Source organism: Bacillus rossius, chromosome 3 (genome assembly GCF_032445375.1).
Source record: "Bacillus rossius redtenbacheri isolate Brsri chromosome 3, Brsri_v3, whole genome shotgun sequence".
NCBI lineage: Eukaryota > Metazoa > Arthropoda > Insecta > Phasmatodea > Bacillidae > Bacillus > Bacillus rossius.
This window is the reverse complement of record NC_086332.1, coordinates 130,963,733-130,981,510: the sequence shown is the minus strand read 5'-3', so window position 1 is coordinate 130,981,510 and position 17,778 is coordinate 130,963,733. Positions and strand designations below refer to the sequence as shown.

The window sequence follows — 17,778 nt, the reverse complement described above, 5'->3', positions numbered from 1 at the left end:
ACAAGCAAAATGCACAGGAGGTGCAACAAAATTGACCAAGTGCCAATCCACATTATGAACACCTAAGGCAACACTAAGTTTAAACAGGTGCATCATATTCGCACAAAACACAAGTCCAATGGTTGCTACTCAAAGATATTTTCATCATTATCAAAACTTTAAACTCTACTAGCCATATCATAACAAATAATTACAACACTCATACTTAGCTCTCCAAAACACCTTGCCTTCTGCCAATCTCTCTCTCTCTCTCTGCCTCATATTGATGTTGGTGATGGTCCTGCTGCTCCATGCTTAACTGGTCAAAATCCCGGGCTTATATACCCATTTTCGAATGTTCTAGAAAGATCTTCATACCAGTTCACATAATCGATAAACAACCAATTTCCGGGATTTATTCTTCTTCTTGCTAAATCCGGAGTTGGTAACACTGAATTCGATGTTGTGTAGGAATGAAGTCTCCACTTTGTCTATGGTATTTTGTTTGAAAGTGAACTGTCTTCTGCCGCACACAGCCGTAGCCTATCTATGAGTCGTGACGTCACAAGAGGTCAGTTTTTTTCCTACACGTCAACATGAGAGGTAAGCTTCTTCATGTCTTTAAATGTTTGGTGGTGGAAATTTAATTTAACGTCTCATGACCATACACGGTCACAGGCTGAAGCCTATACGCCTTAGTCATTCTGGGATTAGCCATGCAGGGAGAGGGTCACATGCATCGTGTGCTAGGAGAGGATTGGCCAGCCATGGCAGCGATTGGCGCCATGACTAACTCCCCTCACTCTTAACTCTAGACTAAACTACTAGATAAGTTGGGCCCAGGTAAAACCCTCATAGACACAGGGAAAACCCTGGGCACTTTCATGCGGGATGCCAAATTTCATGCATTAATTTCAGGCAAGTTAAATACGGGATAAAGAAGGATGGTTCAGGAAGAAGAGGTGGTCAGAGCAGAAAGAGTCTAGCATGCGGGATTTGGGCGCTTGGACTTAATGTCCGCATTGTTTGTTGTTCTGCAGTTCTGGATCTTCTGACCAGGGACTCAAGCGCCCCTGGTGGTGGCTGGCCACACCGGGCAACCCACTCCGCCTCCAGTTGCACCTAAATTAAAAGAAGAAAATTATAACACCTTACTTACTAAAGATACACAAACAGAGCATATTTCACTATGTGTACGCTCTGCTAGTGCGGAGCGTAGGCTACATTATTTAAGATATTTTAAAGCTAATAACTTAATATGAACTAAACTATTATATTTTTGGCATTTTATTTGATTTTTTGTTTTAGTTTTTATTATTTTTATTTTTTCTCTCTTAGCCTAATATATTATATTACTTTATTTAGTATCTTAATATCTATGCACTTAAATATAGTGGTAGAACTGCCAACATTTATAAAGTCACAGGCGAATGGGAACAGAGCACTCGTATTATTGCGTCGGTCTAATTAGCAAACCTCGTAAATCCCTGAAGACAAATTTTACAAGAGAAGCAAAAAACTGTATCATTTTTTTTTTGTACTAAATATGTGTTTAATTCATCACATAATAGTTAAAACACCCCCTGACGTTTGTCAATAAACTCTGTGTCAGTTTTTAATTATTAAACCTTTTTTTAATGGAGTTACGAGGTTTTACAATCATAAATTCAAACTAAATATGGAGATACGAGGTTTGATAAGATATAAATCTTCTTATTGGCATAAACTTAATATTGATATTAAAACAATTTTGAGATGAATAATTATAGCACCAAATTTATTCGTGTATTATAAAAAAGTATCTCTAACAATACAAGGGTTATTTCCGATATTGAACAGTAAGGACAGTATACAATACACAACAGCAATATTGTATAGTACATAAAATCAACATTGACTATGAATTCGTTTGAAAGAACATCAAGATAAAACTAGCTTTTAAATACTTATAAATGAGGCAATAAATATTGCTCCAACAAATTGGGAAAGAAAAAAAAATTACCCCTCAGTAAATCACTGCTTCAGTTTTGAAAAGGAAGGCTATCATAAAATAAGTGATAGTCTGATTCCATAGTTGTTTTCAGGGACTGCAAATGGTCGTATTTAGATTTATTTATCTTCAGCCTCTTAGTGTACAGTGCTGGCAAACTATCAAATGGCTTAGCAGTAATGTTTTTTTGCGAATAGGCAAGTTCTTCCACTCTTCTGTGAAACCCAACTTGTAGGAAATAACCCCATCTGGAGTGTACTTCAAGGCTCTGATGTCGGTAACACATGGATCCCCAGCTATTCTGCTTGGTCTGATAGAGCTATACACTTGAGCATGATCAAATCTTCATAAAAAAAACTGTGAGTCAAATAATGAACTTCATATGAACTTGGATTTCTCTGTGCTTCCCTGCAAGTTGCGATGTAGTCAGCTGGAACATTAATCTTCTTGTTTTTCAGCTTATTTTCTATCTTCGAGTGCATGTAGTCTGCCTCCATTTGTTTGTGTCCGACCTCCAGAAACTTTTGCTCTATCGTTACACACTTTGCCGTATTCCGGGGTCTCGGGCTCGAGTCCCGGTGCGGTTCCTAGCGGGAGTGGCTGTTGCAGATGTAATGAGTCCGGGTGGGCGCCAGACTAGCTCTGGTGCTAGTCGGTAGTTGGGTCGTGGGGTCGATTGCCCTGCGTGGCCCACTAGGACCGTCGGCGATGTTGCGTGGGTTTAAGGAATTCCCTACTCGGCGGTGGTTAGGGATAGCAGGTTTAAAGAAGCATACGCTGAACTGAGGTAATAAATGACGGACGTCATTTATTCAGGCGACGGTGGCTCTGGTGTAACATTGTTGGTTACACGCCACGTCGTACAACAGGTGACGTCACCAGATACAAAAACTACACAATTACACGCAACTAAGTCTGAAGTTACTTAATTAACGTGGCACAAGTTTACAAAAGGAATGTTACACGAGGTTGCGTTACACAAGTTTACGAATGTTACGTGGAGAGATGCGTCGCACAAGTTTACAAAAGGAATGTTACACGAGGTTGCGTTACACAAGTTTGTGAATATTACGTAGAGAGGTGCGTTGCACAAGTTTACAAAGGAATGTCGCACGAGGTTGCGTTACACAAGTTTATGAATATTACGTAGAGAGGTGCGTTGCACAAGTTTACAAAAGAAATGTTACAAAGTCACTAATTATTCCGTATTCTCGTGTCCCTAGGCGTTTCTGAGCCTGGCTGCTCAACGAGGGGTGAGGGTGATTGGCGGCGGCCAATCCCGTAAATCTGCGTATCGAGGCGGTGCTCGCGTCCACGGCAGTGGAGCGAACCGCAGCTAAATTCGCTCAAAAGTTCCCTTACGGGGAGTGTCAGTGCCGGAGCGACTGAGTTTTAACAAAAGTTCTGTCTCCTCGGGAGACGGCCCGTACCGGATAATGGACCTACCCCGCGGACCAAGTGTGGTGCGGGGGGGGGGGGTTGATATTTATGCGGCCGGATTAGGTCCTGGACCGAAAAACTGGACCGGGTACACACGGAGAGATTATTAAAAAGGGGTTTGAAGAATTACTATATTTACCAGAAGTGAACTCGGTGTGGACAAAGGATGATGTCTCTCCGTGGGACGTGCATCCGCCCCGGTCCACGAGTCGCGTTGTACTGGCGTCATGTCATGGCGTCCGGCCGAGGCTCGGTGGCCCTCGCGCCAGGGTTGACCTCATTACGTTAGTTTCTGATCTGATAAGTTAATAAGAGAATTTAATGATGTTAAATTCTTATATTAATTATAAAGGCTGAATCAAAGTCATTCGTCCCTTCTACGAATTGAAAGTTATTATATATAGAATTATTATGTTTGAATTTTTACGTCACACCAGCGACTGTTCGTCTCTTGTCAGATTGCTCTGGTGGGATTAATGACGCAACACAAGGTTTGAATAATTATGTCATAAGGTCTGATTGACTGATTCAGGCAGAAGGCCACCAGGGGAACACTCACACGCGTATTGCTTTAGTTACACACGTGAGTGCCCGGGCACTCCTACGTCGCACTTTCGTTGACCAACTTCAAATAAATACATAATATTGTTTAATAATTAGTGTTTGTTTTTTAACGTGGCTGGTTTTGATGACGATCTGCTTATTTTGGGGGGGTCGGGTTCTACCTTGGTTGCTGGTGGCTCGCCTGACTCGGGTGGGCCATGGCTAGGGGCGCGTTCCGTTAGCGGGGGTGAATACTGGCTGTTGCAGGTCGGGCTTTAGGGTGGCCTTCGGTCGGACGACGTCAACTTTGTCACCGATATCTGTAAGAGTGCATTGGCGAGAGTCATATTTCTGTTCTGATAGCAGCAACCATCACTATACAGTATCAATTTGTCGGCATCGTTCCTCAAATGTAGTTGCGACAAGATGAAGTTGCAAATTATTGTAGCAAACTCATTTGAACCAAGGCCCCTCTCAGTCTCGTTCCACAGATAACAGAAGCCATCTTTGGCTTTCAAATTGAAAACAGTAAAAGAAAACAATGGAAGTACCAATATCGTAAAGAATGTATAATGTTCTACAAGGGGTACTCATGAGATCCATGCCGAAATCATTCTTGGCTCTTGACATTCTGAAATGAAGAATGGATAGCTAAATCGTATAAAATAGTTTAGACATTACCTCCAAAAACATTTTATATTATGGCCTGTATTACAAAAGTTTGAATAGTATAATTTATTGTAATAAGTGTTTTGTATGCATAAATAACCGATGGACAATAGTTAAAGTGTGAGATAATAATAAAATGTACCTGCTCCATATGTACAAACAATATCGAAACAACTAAAATAATATTTTAAAAACAATTAATAGACAGTGCAACAATAACACTGTGTTTTTTTACTAACAAAATGGAGTTACGAGGTATGCTAATATGCAGGAAATCGACAGCTGGAGATAAGAGGTTTTCTGAAAATAGGATTGTAGACCTTAGGGATTGTTTATTGTTATGATTTTTTGAATGGTAATAGAACACATAACTGAGTATATAGTAGTACCAAAAACCAATTTTTGACAAAAAGTGGAGTTACGAGGTTTGCTAAATTGCTAATTTGTTTTAAATATTCAAAATTTTAACTAGCCATGCCCTGCAGCAGTGCTACCCATCGGAAAGCAGCATGCCACTCGTATCGGCATCCCCAGTTCGATCGGTGTTTATTTGCACTGACAATCCGGGCAAACACGTTGACGCCAACCATTAGTGCTCCTCGAATCCGCACAGACCGCTATGGCGCATCACCGCCTCGCCTCGAGCGTGTGCGACGTGAACGCACCTGGGTGCAGGGTGGTGCAACGCCTCGAACATAAGCTGCCCTGCCTAATCGACTGTCGCCCGCGCGAAAGTCGACCACGGGGGTACTGTTAGGTGACCTGATTACCTGGACTTTGAAATTAACATTCAGCACTCTTAAAAACAATATTAATTAAGTAATGGCTATGTTTAAATATTAATTGTAATTCTTGACTTTAGCGCGATCAGGCAAGTTATTTACGGGCAAAGCCCGGCCTGGCCTCTCCTCCTCCACCTCCTGGAACTGAACCCGTTAGGGCGTACCAAGAGCACTAACTTTTCTTCTTTGCTACACCCAGGTTACCTCGGTGAGGACCCCTGAGTGGCTTGGCCTCAGATGTACTTCACTCCTCTGAATGGTATATCATACCATTCGCCTTTACCTGAAAATAACTTGCCCATTCTGTTTTCACCGCCGTGCCAGCAGCCAGAATAAAGCTTTGTCAAGATGATTATATGTTCCTTGTCCTTTTTGAGTCCACTCATAAAAACACGGCGGCAATTAATAAAACATCCTTTCTTTCCTTAGTGAGGTCACTCACATGCCACTGTGACAGGTCGGTTGACCTGACCCTGACACAGTACCATGTAAGGGCACAGACCTCACTTCCTTCTGGTGTTTCTCTTCCACTCTTTCTGTGACTGTTCCTTTGCCTTTCCTTGTCCTTCTTGCTGTCTCCGCAGCCTCACTCCTCCTCCTGCTTTCTTGTTTCCAACCATAGCTTTCTGGTTCCGTCTTCTTTTAATACATAGTTAAAATCTTGGTCATTTTGTTAAAATACTGGATACATGGAATGTCTTCTTTTAAGATCTTTGTTGTCCACACATAAAATTTTCCTTCCAAGTCTCGAGCATAAAAACAAATGGTCCACAGATTAAGATTTCTTATTTTTCGTCCAATAGTAAAATATTTGTTCCTTTTTCTCCTCTTCCTCTTCTTCTTCTCTCTCTTTGGGTGGTTTCTGTCTTGTTTGGTTATCTTGTGGTAAGCTGGTCTGCGGTGTCCCTTCATTCTCTCTTTACCAGCCGGTAGCCTGTAAAGGGTTTTGTATGATCGAATACAAAACGTCCGAAGGTCCGTTTCGCTTGCTTTTTGAGATCTTGGAAATCCAGAGGTATGCCCAGTCGACCAAAGTTTACTTGCAAGAGTTCCTTGAGTTCCTCGACATCCAGGGGTAGGTTGTTTCTTGCCAAGAGATGTTTGTCTTGAAGTGGAAGGTTTGGGAAGTTTATCTCCCCCCCACCCTCCATACTTCTTACCACTTCAGCTATTGCAGCATTCTGGATGTCTCGTTCGTCAAGTCTTGCAAGTCTCATGTCGTATTCCCATTTGCTGTAGATCATGGTTGGGTCAATACCTCCGATTTTCTGTTCTTGAACTTTTATTGGTTCTTGCTTTGAAGTTTCTGGTTGTTCAACTTCGTTTTCTCCTTCTTTCTCCTCTTTAAGCTCGTCCTTCACCTCTATGTTATTTGTGGGACCTGGTTGGACTGTTACTGGCGCATTTACTTTTTTGATGTAATTATGCACTGCTCTTCTCTCTTGAGATCTTCTTTCTTTACCGGTTACTTTTTCAGTGTGACCTTCTCTGACAAAGCAGAGAGGTTTCCACTGAAAGGGCCATAGAGCAGGTGCGCATCTTTTATCAGCCATCTTGTTCTTCATATTGGCCTTCTTGTTCAAACCATGTGTCGAACTGTTCTAGTCTTTTGCCAAGCGCCAGCACATATCTTTTCCAGATTCCATAGCTTTCCTTGTTGCTTAGCATGTTCCTTATGTTCTGGAGGTCACAGTTGACAGCCTCCGCTTCTCCTGCTGCGATGTTTCTGAGGTCGTTAGCCTTTTCGCATTCTAGTAGTACGTGCATAGCGGTGTCAGGAACCAGGCAGGTTACGCACATTGGATTGGCAGCCAGGGCCATACTGTGTAACTTATCCTTGAAATTACCATGGCCAGATAGATATTGCGTTACATAGTGTTCTGGCTTGATCCATTTTTTCTGAAGTCTTTCCCTGATATTCGGGAATATCGTATATGTATGTCTGCCTTTGTCACTGTCGTCCCATCTTTGTTGCCATTGATCCAGCAGTAGTTCCTTAGATGTCTTCTTATCGGCAGGTGTTATCGCCTTTCTGGATGCTAGTAGTGCCAGTTCTCCTCTTTGCTTGACTACCAAGTCTATTGGCGGTATTCCAGCAATCACCTGTAGTGCCTCTGTCGACACAGTTCTGTATGCTTTGGTGATTGTGATCAAGGTACTTCTTTGTGCCGAGATCAATGGCCTTATCTTATGACAGTTTTCCAATTCCTGGTACCAGACAGCCGCTGCGTAGCACGTTACTCCCAGAAATACTCCCTCATATATGGTCTTTAGCGTGTCAAACTGCAACCCCCAGTTAGAAGGTGCGACCGTTCTTAGTTTCTGAAACAATGTGATAGCTTTTGTGCTAATTTTCTTTATGTGACCTTGAAACCGTCCGCGGACATCAATATGTACACCCAGGTATTTCAATTCTTTGACAGTTCTTATTGGTCTTCCCATATATCGTATTGCAGGTGGTCTGTTTGCACTGAGTGTTCCTTTGAGCATGATGGCTTCCATCTTATGTGGGGCTATTTGAAGTTTACATTTGCTTGTCCATTGGCCTATTTCCTGAAGTGCTATGTCAGCTTTTTCCTCTAGCATTCTTCGAGATGCTCCTGGTATTATGAGCAGCCCATCATCCGCATATCCGTATATAATACATCCTTCAGGAAGTGAGAGTCTTAATATATCGTCAAATAGCACATTCCAAAGTAAAGGGCCTAAGACAGACCCTTGGGGACATCCTTTTGTCAATTTCTTGACGTACGTATAGTACCCCATTGTGTTCTGGCATTCTCTATTATCGAAGAATGCATTGATAGCCATGTACAGGTTGGATGGACATTTTAGTTGTTTAAGCCTCCACATAATTTGTGGCCACCACGCATTATCAAACGCTCCAGCAATATCCAACGTGATTGCCATTGTGTATTGTTGTCCATTATTATTAACTTCTTTCATGATGTCCAGTATTGCAGTTTCCGTACTCTTTCCTCTCCGGAATCCATATTGTCTACAGTTTAGTCCTTGGACGGTTTCAAGATAGTCCGTTAGCCTTTGTGAGAGTAGTCTCTCATAGATTTTGCCCAGTATCGGTAGCATAGTTAATGGCCGGTAGGAGTTGAGAGCTCCAGGATCTTTTCCATTGCCCTTGTACAGTATTTTAAGTATACCCTTTTTCCAGATATCCGGAAATATGCCTTGATGTAAGCATTGATTATACAGTATTAGTAATTCATCCTTTATTCTACTGTACACTCTCCATATTATTTCGGTGGTCAGATTGTCATGACCTGGCACTTTCTTCGCTTTCAGGTTTTTGATGATCCAGTTCAGATTTTCTTTGGTAAATTCTGGTGTATTCTCTGTATTAGGGAGAATCTTCATTTCCTGACGTTTATATTGTTGTTCATTATTTTCTGTATCCATATTGTCGTCAGGTAACAATCCATGTATAATATACCTTAGGTTTTCAGCTACAGAGGTAGTCTGAATACCGTTTATTATGAGCCCTGGCATTTCAATAGGGTTCTTGATTTTGTTGGCACATAACTTATATACAAAACCCCATGGATTGTTGTTCCCTTCTACAGTTACCAGATTAATCCATGATTCACGCTTAGCTTTTTTAACCATATTTTTGTATTCTTTTTTTGTTAATCTGTACTGGTCAATCAAAGCCTCTCTTCGACATTGATTATGTTCTCTTTTGAATTCCTTGCACCTTTGTCTGGTGATCCTTCTTTGTCTCTCCAACTCCTCCGTCCACCATCCATGTCTATCTCGAATTTTGTTTTCTATGACATGTAAATTATTGTCACAAACTCTTTGAATAGCTTCTGTTAGAAGGGGTGCGTCTATTTGAGGATTTCCACTTTTGTATCTTCTATAATGGATCATTTCATTTACCAGTGCTTTGTCAAATTTTTCCCAATTGACATTTTGGCATCCATATCTCTTATTGTTGTCTGCATATATTACTTGCTCTTTTCCATTCTTTATCTGGTACATCACCAGTCTGTGATCACTGGTGATGTCTTCGGTTACTTCCCAGTTTTCCACGCTGTTCCTTAATTTCATGTTCGAGATTGTAACGTCAATAAATGTTTCTGCATCGCATGCTGGTGATACATAAGTTGCCATTGTACCTGGTACATTGTGTACCATCAAATTGTTTTCTACAATGTAATGCGATACTTTGACGCCTTTTTCATCAATGTAGGGCGAGCCCCACATACCTGATTTTGCATTCACATCTGCTCCTATGATGATTTTCTCTCCTCTTACCAATTGTAGAATTTTACCCCATTTCTCTAGATGGATTTCTGTTGCATCAGAAAACTGGAAGTAAGATGACACCATAAAAAGTTTGTTTGAGCCAAGTTCAATGCAGACACATACATGATGTTCGCAGCAGACTGAGGTCATTTTAAGCACTGGCAAATTTGGATTCCTGACCCAAATTGCTGCTTTCGGTTTTGGTCCATTATAGAACAGTTTACCTGGAATATCCAAGATCTTTTCTCTGATTGCATATGGTTCTTGGATAAGAACTATGTCCAGGTTCTTTTCTTGGGCAATTTTGCTGATCTCCACCGAGGCGACTGAAGAACCCTGAAGATTTATTTGACCAATTTTTAAGGGAATGCAACTATTCATAGTCGATTCTATCAAGTTCCCTTGATACAGCCTATTGGTATTCAGGACAATCAAAGGAATCGACTCTGTGATTATACTCTTTCTTGGCCCGTTTGCAGTTTGCACACTTTCCTTGGTCTTTTTCTTTACATTCGCTGAACTTATGTCCAGCTTCCCCACATGCAGAGCATGTCAGAAGTCCTCGACATTTGATGGCAGTATGTCCATAGCCTTGACACTTATAGCAGCGCGTGGCTACTATGTAATCCTTCACTCTGCATGAGGAGAAACCAATATAAATGTGTCCTTTTTCAATCATCATGTTCCTTATAATGGGAGTACATTCCATTACTAAATGTACCCTTTCCTTATTTTCCTTAGGGCCCTTTCTGAGTCGTACAATACAGTCCTTTTTGAAGGTTGCCAAAGATATGTCCTGTTCCCTCATATTCTGAGTGTGAATCACTTCACTTATGTCAGCCTTGTCCATATCTCTAGGCACATCATAAATGATGATTTTTGGCCCTCTATTTTTAGGTGTTTCGAACTTTATCCCCAGGGCTCTCAATCTCTCGGTGTTTCTCAGTTTGTCGATTGATCCGGCGTCTTCCGCCTCGATCATAATTCCACCTTTTGCTATTTTTCGCACCCCTCTAACATGAAGCTGATCCTTCACTGGATCCACATTATTCATGAACTTCCGTTTCGTTTCCTCACTTGTCTGTTTCTCGTCCTCCGGATATGCTATCAATAATTGTTTTTTCGGCCGTACCTTTGTCCATTTGTCCTCAGGCTTCTGCAGTTCTTTATCTTTCTGAAGCACAGAGGCGAAGGACGGCTTCAGAGGTATCACTTTATCTGATTTCTCTTTAACTTCGAGTTGGCCTCGAAGTTTTGCATTTTCCAGTAATGCACGATCGAGCAGACCTTTTAATTGAACTATCCTTGGCAGGATAAAGTTCGTGGCTGCCTTGTTGACCTTAGAAATGTCCACTGTAGTGTATTCGGTCAACTCTTTAACGAGTGACTCGGCTTTGTCCATCATCTGTATTTCCATGTCTTTATTCTGTATTTCCTCCATTGTTCTGCTTTGAGCTTCCAATGTACCTTCGGCTGTGCCTTCTCCTATAAAGGACCTCCGCCTCCCGGCGGGGGTATGCCCCTCTTAGCCGCTCAAGGACTTATGGCGGATTAGCAAAGCTCTTCAACCTTAGTAGGTCTTACCGACTAATGGCCTTGAGTCGTTGCCACCCTTCGGCCCGCGTTGAGGGGGGGGCACTGTCCGACCTTTTCGATGTGCGGCTCTCTACCTTCCGCTTCTCTATCGCTTGTCAGCTTATAGAGGGGGATCTCGAGGTGCGGCACAGTCCTCAGGGTAAATAGGAGATACCCCGAGAAAACCCGCGAAAAAAAAGCGCGATCAGGCAGCCTGCATGGCACGGGATTACTTTTGCACACGACACATTTTCGCGGGAGCGAGGCTGGGGAGTCGTGCGGACGTCACAGCCATCGCCAGTTAATCACCGCCCTCCAAGGAGACTAGTCGCGAGTCGCCCGCGGAGCCTCTCGACCTTTGCCCTTGTCATCTCTACCAGAATGGCGTGAGTTTTCAGCCCATCAGAAACGTGTCCTGTAGAGCGCGGCTCCCAGTAAGTGGGTCATGCACGACGCAGCGCATGTATAGCGTGCCTGACAATAAATCACTTTAAATTGAGCCTCCGCGTATTTGTTACAACGCCCGTAGCATAGCGTCCCTGGTGGCTAAAACAGCCGGGGGTAACTCTGACGGAACGACCCTTACTGCCTGCCGGCCATGTGGCGACGTCACGCCCTGAGTCAAGAGTCTCGGCTACGCACTAGCACGTAGCTATCATTGCTAGTTGGCGGCCAGTAGCAACTCCAAACCCTCAACATCACCTCGGCAGAAGGCAGAAGGCGTCAACGTATCGCAGGACACAACTTCTACCACTAATTTTAAATTATAAATTATATCGTCGCGACGCACCACAGGCCTACCATACCCGGCAACAAGCAGCATGCCACTCGTATCGGCATCCCCAGCTCGATCGGTGTTTACTTTCACTGAATGCGAGGGCAGAGGGCAGGTTCAATGCAGTACGACACTCTTTGTCGCTACGTTTGGTAGCCTAACTATTTATTTTTGTAATTAAGTATAAATTAACTTGAAGTTACATTGTAATTCGCGAGGAATATTTTCATTGGCCGGACGAGTCGGCCAACCACAGCGCAGCTACGGGGGCCTGTGAGCCAGGATTGAAACTGGCATTTTATATTTCCGATGCAAATCCGGATCTTTGTCGCCAAGGGAGGAAATAAACGAATTTTCACTTAATTTACATTTATCATAGAATTTCTGAGTAGTCCTAACATAATAATCCTTTATAAATCGAGTTTTAGCTCCCTATGCATGGCCCTGACAGGACAATACACAGGTGCTTCAGTCGCGATACGAATGCTCTTGTTCTGTATTCTCTGTAGCTTTTTCAGATGGGATTCTGCTGCTGTTGCTCACACTGGTGCCGCATAGGTAATAATGGGTTTAATTAGCGCGTTATATATGGTTAATCCATTTTTAACTGAGCTACCTTGTCGTCGACTCATCACTGGAGAGAGTGTCATTAATCTCGTGAATTCCGCCTTTCTTCTTGCTTCTATATGATTGCGCCATAGTAATTTACGATCCATATGTACGCCTAAATATTTTACTACGTTTTTGTGCGATATTTCTGCATTGAATAGGGTTAATTGCAGCCTATTTTCTAGTGGCGGGAGATGTTTCCGCGTAAAAACAATGGCTTCGGACTTTGTAGGATTAACTTTAATTCGCCATTTCGTGCACCAATTTTCTAGTGAGTTTAACGCAGTTTGAAGCCTTTCTGTTGCAATATTTAACTTGCGTGAGCTACTAAACAATACTGTAGGGGCAGCTACGCTAGGGATGGGGAATATTTACTGTCACGGCGACTGCAATGTCACGTGTCACGGTGGTGACTTTAGCTATAAGTAACAGGGCCAATGTCATGTCTCTTCGCGCTTGTGTCTGCGATCCGTGTCACGGGTCACGTGTCGCTACGAGTGTGTCACCACGGTGCGAGTCGCTGCGGCGTGAGTCGCAGGTCGTTAAGAGTAACGGCGCGGTTGGCATGTCACGGGTCACGGGTCACGTGTCGCTGCAGAGCGTGTCACTGGCGCAAGTCGCTGCGGGCGTGTCACTGCGGTGCGAGTCGCAGGTCCCTAAGAGTAACGGCGCCGTGAAATTAATGGTGACTTGCCGCAGCAGCGACACATGACACACGAGTACTTTCTCGGCGAGGTATGCGACACTGGTGTGTCCAGTTAATCTGTTAAAAATCATTTGTGAATCTGAACTAAATTGAAAAAAAAAAAAAAAGCCAAACTAACACTGTTAATTCGGTGAAGTAGGATATTGCCCAGTTTTCGTGTTATGAGTATTATTAAAAAATGTGTTGATTAATGTTATATTTTAATAAAAGTATTTTATTTAAAAATATTTTATTTGAAAATATTTATAAATAATATAGAAGATATTTATTTCATATGTAAAAATGCATAGTTAATAATTCCAATAAACTATGAACTAATTTGGTTTATCAATGATTACATGTTGTATGCCACATATATAAAAATATACAATTATTAGGAGATTATGTTGCACTATATTTATTAATAAAAAACTCCGGTTTTACATTTTAGCAACAAGGTCACTAACAGTGACAATGTCACGGTGACCTGACCCTGTGACTTTCATGTCACTGGTCACGGCGTGTCACAGGAACAAAATTTGTCACTGCTCCCATCACTAAGCTACGCCCCAGGCGTTTTGTGTGCTTACACTCTTACCCTATTATCTCTATACCACCTCTGGCCTGTGTACAAGTACACAGATTATACTAATGCGCGGAGCTCCTCTTCTCACGTCCGTCCTCTCTCGCATCGTCTTTTCCGGAAACGTTTACTTATTGTGAAGCAAGAAAACTTTTGTTTTGGTATTAGCCTAATACGTAGTCGTCGCTAGTGAACTTAAATCTTCAAAAAAGATGTTAAAGTGTGGCTAGCTTACAATATCGTTGTCGATTCCTGAAGATGTATAGTCAAATGCAGTGTGTGCTTTTCGCTATCACTTCGTTGTTTTGTCCGGATTGTATCGGTCTTCTCTCGCCAATTTCTCTCGTGTCTACAAAATCTTTTGTGTTTCTATGTTCTATACCATCATCATGGTTATTTGTGGTGTTTGAGAGTTATCATATCTATACTGATATAAAGCTGAAGAGTTTGTTTGTTTGAACGCGCTAATCTCAGGAACCACTGGTCCGATTTGAAAAATTCTTTCAGTGTTGGATAGTACATTTATCGAGGAAGGCTATAGGGATCCTTACTAAAAGTCCAATTGGACCACTTTTTGCAGAATGGAACCAACACACACAACATAAGAACTGAGATAATGATAGTCAAAGTGTATCTTCAGAAACAATTCAGAAGGATGTGTAGAATGTCAATATTCACTACTACAGCTCTTTTATTACTCCTGCAGCATCCCTCCAAATTTCAGTAAATAAAGTTTATTATTTAACACTTAAAATAGTTTTTTTGTTTATTGGTTCCTTTATGCAGAATAGAATAATATTGTTATTTAATTTGTTGGATGATCCAAGCTGCACTATTAGTGTTTCTGATTTTATAAATTAATAGTTTGTAATACACTTGATTAACAAAAATAAATACGACAGAAACTTTAAGTAAATACATTAGTAAACATTTTGTAGTTTTTTTAATACAAAATATATTTACATACAACTACTAATAAAATAAAAGTTTTTCCTTGATAAACCTGTTTTATAGTAACATTTTTTATTAAAATACTTACTACTAGATACTTCAAAACTATAAGTAGGTAGTTTGTTAGTAGTTTAAAACCCACAGCTATTTGCTACACTTCGTCAAAATGTGGTACTCCTTAGATGCCAGCGACATCATCTTTTACATGTACAGCTCCGAACAATGCTCTGTATAGAACTGTTTGTCATCACCAAGTATTACAATCATCACTGATTCTATTTAAAAATTTGGTTTTGTAGTCTGAAAAACAGTAACATCTGCTACACTATTCCACATCAAAATCTGGTGCTCCTGAGAAGCCATCAACATCATCTTCTACTTGTGCAGCTCCAAACAAGGCTTTGTAGAACTCTTTGGCATCACCAGGTATTAAATCCATTACCGATTCTATGTCACGAAGCTTTGGGATGGCTATTGGTTTACCATTTTCCCACAGAGGTATTAGTTTATCACGGAAACCGGTTAAAGGTCGGCCACTTTGACGTTTTTTGATATCAATTTCTGAATATTCACTTACAAAGTCTTTTTTCAGAAAAATAGAAAAAGGCTTGTTCTTCTCTAGCATTATTTCTCTGGTTTGTAACCAAGAAACCTTTTCTTTGTTCACATCTATCTTCCTATTGCTAACCATCTGTTCCAGCTGGGATGTTCCGATGAATTTTTTCATTTCAACCACTTCAAGAGGATTTCTTTTTCTGCATGTCTTCATTACTTCTTTGTAGTCCTCGGGAAGGTAAAGACGCTGCTGATGTTTGAGAGCAGTTTCAATATCAGAAAAGTCAGCATCGTTTGGTAAGAAACTGTGTCCTGATACAAGAAACCGTAAGTGAATTTTTGTCAACGAGGGATGAGATTCCAAAGCAGCTTTCAAAATGAGCGTCAATTTTATGTTTCGGTTTTGGCCACCACAGCTATCAGACCATAAAATAAGTGTCTTTGTGTCTTTCTCAATCTTATTTTCAATATGGTGGAGTAAACATGATCCAACTTCTTGTGCACCACGACCTGCCTGACCTTCAACCCAAACGTAGCACAAACCTTTGCTGTATTTTCCAGAATGAATGCCACAGTTATACAACCACAACTGTCTCTTGTAAAACATGACATTGGTAGGAATCCTGGGTAGTGGTAACGTTTTTTCCATGTCGAATGTCAAACATTCCATTGCAGGTTGGTCTTTTGCATCCTTCATGTTAGTCCTCATAAGTTTTTGAGCCTCTTCTGCAATATCAATGTGTTTGTCGTGATCCTGCTTTATTTTCAATGTCTCTTCTTCAGAATACGGAGTCTGCAATTTTGCTGCGTAGGTATCACACGAATTGCATGTGTCTTTTTTCAATGCTTTAAATCTCAGATTGAAGTCATTTAGAAAGATGCGCCTATAAGTGGAATAACTAACAGGCTCAGAAACTTCAGTTTTGTAGGCTCCATACATATCTTGTAAGGTCATGCCTGGGGGAAGAAATTTAGCACCAGTTTGTTCCCGTCTGTAATGAGATTTATATTTTGGTATTTTGGAAATCTGTCTCACTACTTCTTGTTTCTTGCCATCCAATATCTTGTTCTTCCCACCTTGTGTGTGGCCTCTTTTGTCAGTAATGGAAGAAGTCCTTAACTTTTTTAGTGCGGTATTAACTCTTTTAGTTGAAATTCCAAGAGTAATGACAAATATATCCCTACATACATTTTCACTGCCAAATCTGTAACGTCTTGAAAAACATCTCTTTGCTTCATTTTTTCCTTGGCTTCTTTTCTTTGTATTTTCAGACACATGAGCAGCAATGAAATTGGTTTGTGCATCATAAGAACCAAGCTCCCAGTATTTTATATACTGTTCTTTTCGCACTTCTACTGAAAGTCTCTCGTGACACATTTGTGAGCAATTGCATCGGTAATCTTTGAAAGATTTTACAACTTTTACACCTTTGTTGTTGTAATGTTCTTCATTTCTATTTCGTTTTGCTTTGTTTTCTTCTCTTGAAGTTTCATGCTTCCTCTTTCGCCCTCGCTTTGTCCGCGGATCACATCCTTTCTGCGGAGAGTCGGGTGGTTTAGGTGCGAAGTCTGAATCGGTATCAGCATTTTGGTGAACTAACATTTCCTCCTGGAACAAAAAATTTATTTATAAGAACTTAAGTTTCCAAGCACTTTTTGAGTTTGTTGCATGAATAAAATTGTATTTACACTAACCTCACTAATATTTTCTTCTCCCTGAAGAATATCATGGCTTGTAGATGCTACAATGTTTGCATTTTTTCTGGTTACTTCTAAACTAGTTTCATCAGCAGGCAAAAGTTGTACACTCTCGATGGGATCAGTATCCTAAAATAGTTAAATTGTTATTATTAAAATGTGTACTTATATTATTTTTAAACAAATAGGCCAAGAATAATATTAATAATAAATTTAAGGTACTAACGTGTATTTCAAAGCCAGTCCCATTTATCTCTGTAGTTAGGTTTCCAGCCAGGGATGTGTTTGTGAAGTTAGCAGTAATGAACTCTATTTCAACTCCTGGTACTGGCAACAGTACTGAATCAAAGTCATTTTGCCAGAGAGTTACTACTGGAAGTCCAGTACATTCAGGGTCCTGAAATAATAACATATAATTGAATTTAAAAATCTTTATTTCCAACCAATAACTTATATCAATATTAAATATAATATATGTTGCACACACCTGTACAATATTCTCTCTTCTATTTCCCTCTTCTTCTTGGAGTATTATATCAATGTTGCTTTCAGTTGTTGGATTGCTAACAGGATTATCCAACAACATTTTATTTCCAGGCCAAACATCACATGTTTTATTATCCTTGGAAGCATCCTAAAATAAAATAACACATTTATATCATGATAATTACTTACATCGAC

At 40.8% G+C, this 17,778-nt stretch overlaps 1 long non-coding RNA gene across 1 annotated transcript; it reads right to left on the bottom strand.

Annotated features, from left to right (window-relative positions):
- Positions 1–16,947: 16,947 nt before the first annotated feature.
- LOC134531248 (uncharacterized) lies at positions 16,948–17,574 on the bottom strand. The gene is made up of 3 exons (XR_010074975.1): positions 17,324–17,574; positions 17,095–17,226; positions 16,948–17,008 (listed from the first exon to the last, which is right to left on the bottom strand). It is a non-coding gene; the product is annotated as an uncharacterized LOC134531248 (long non-coding RNA).
- Between the last annotated feature and the right edge of the window lie 204 nt (positions 17,575–17,778).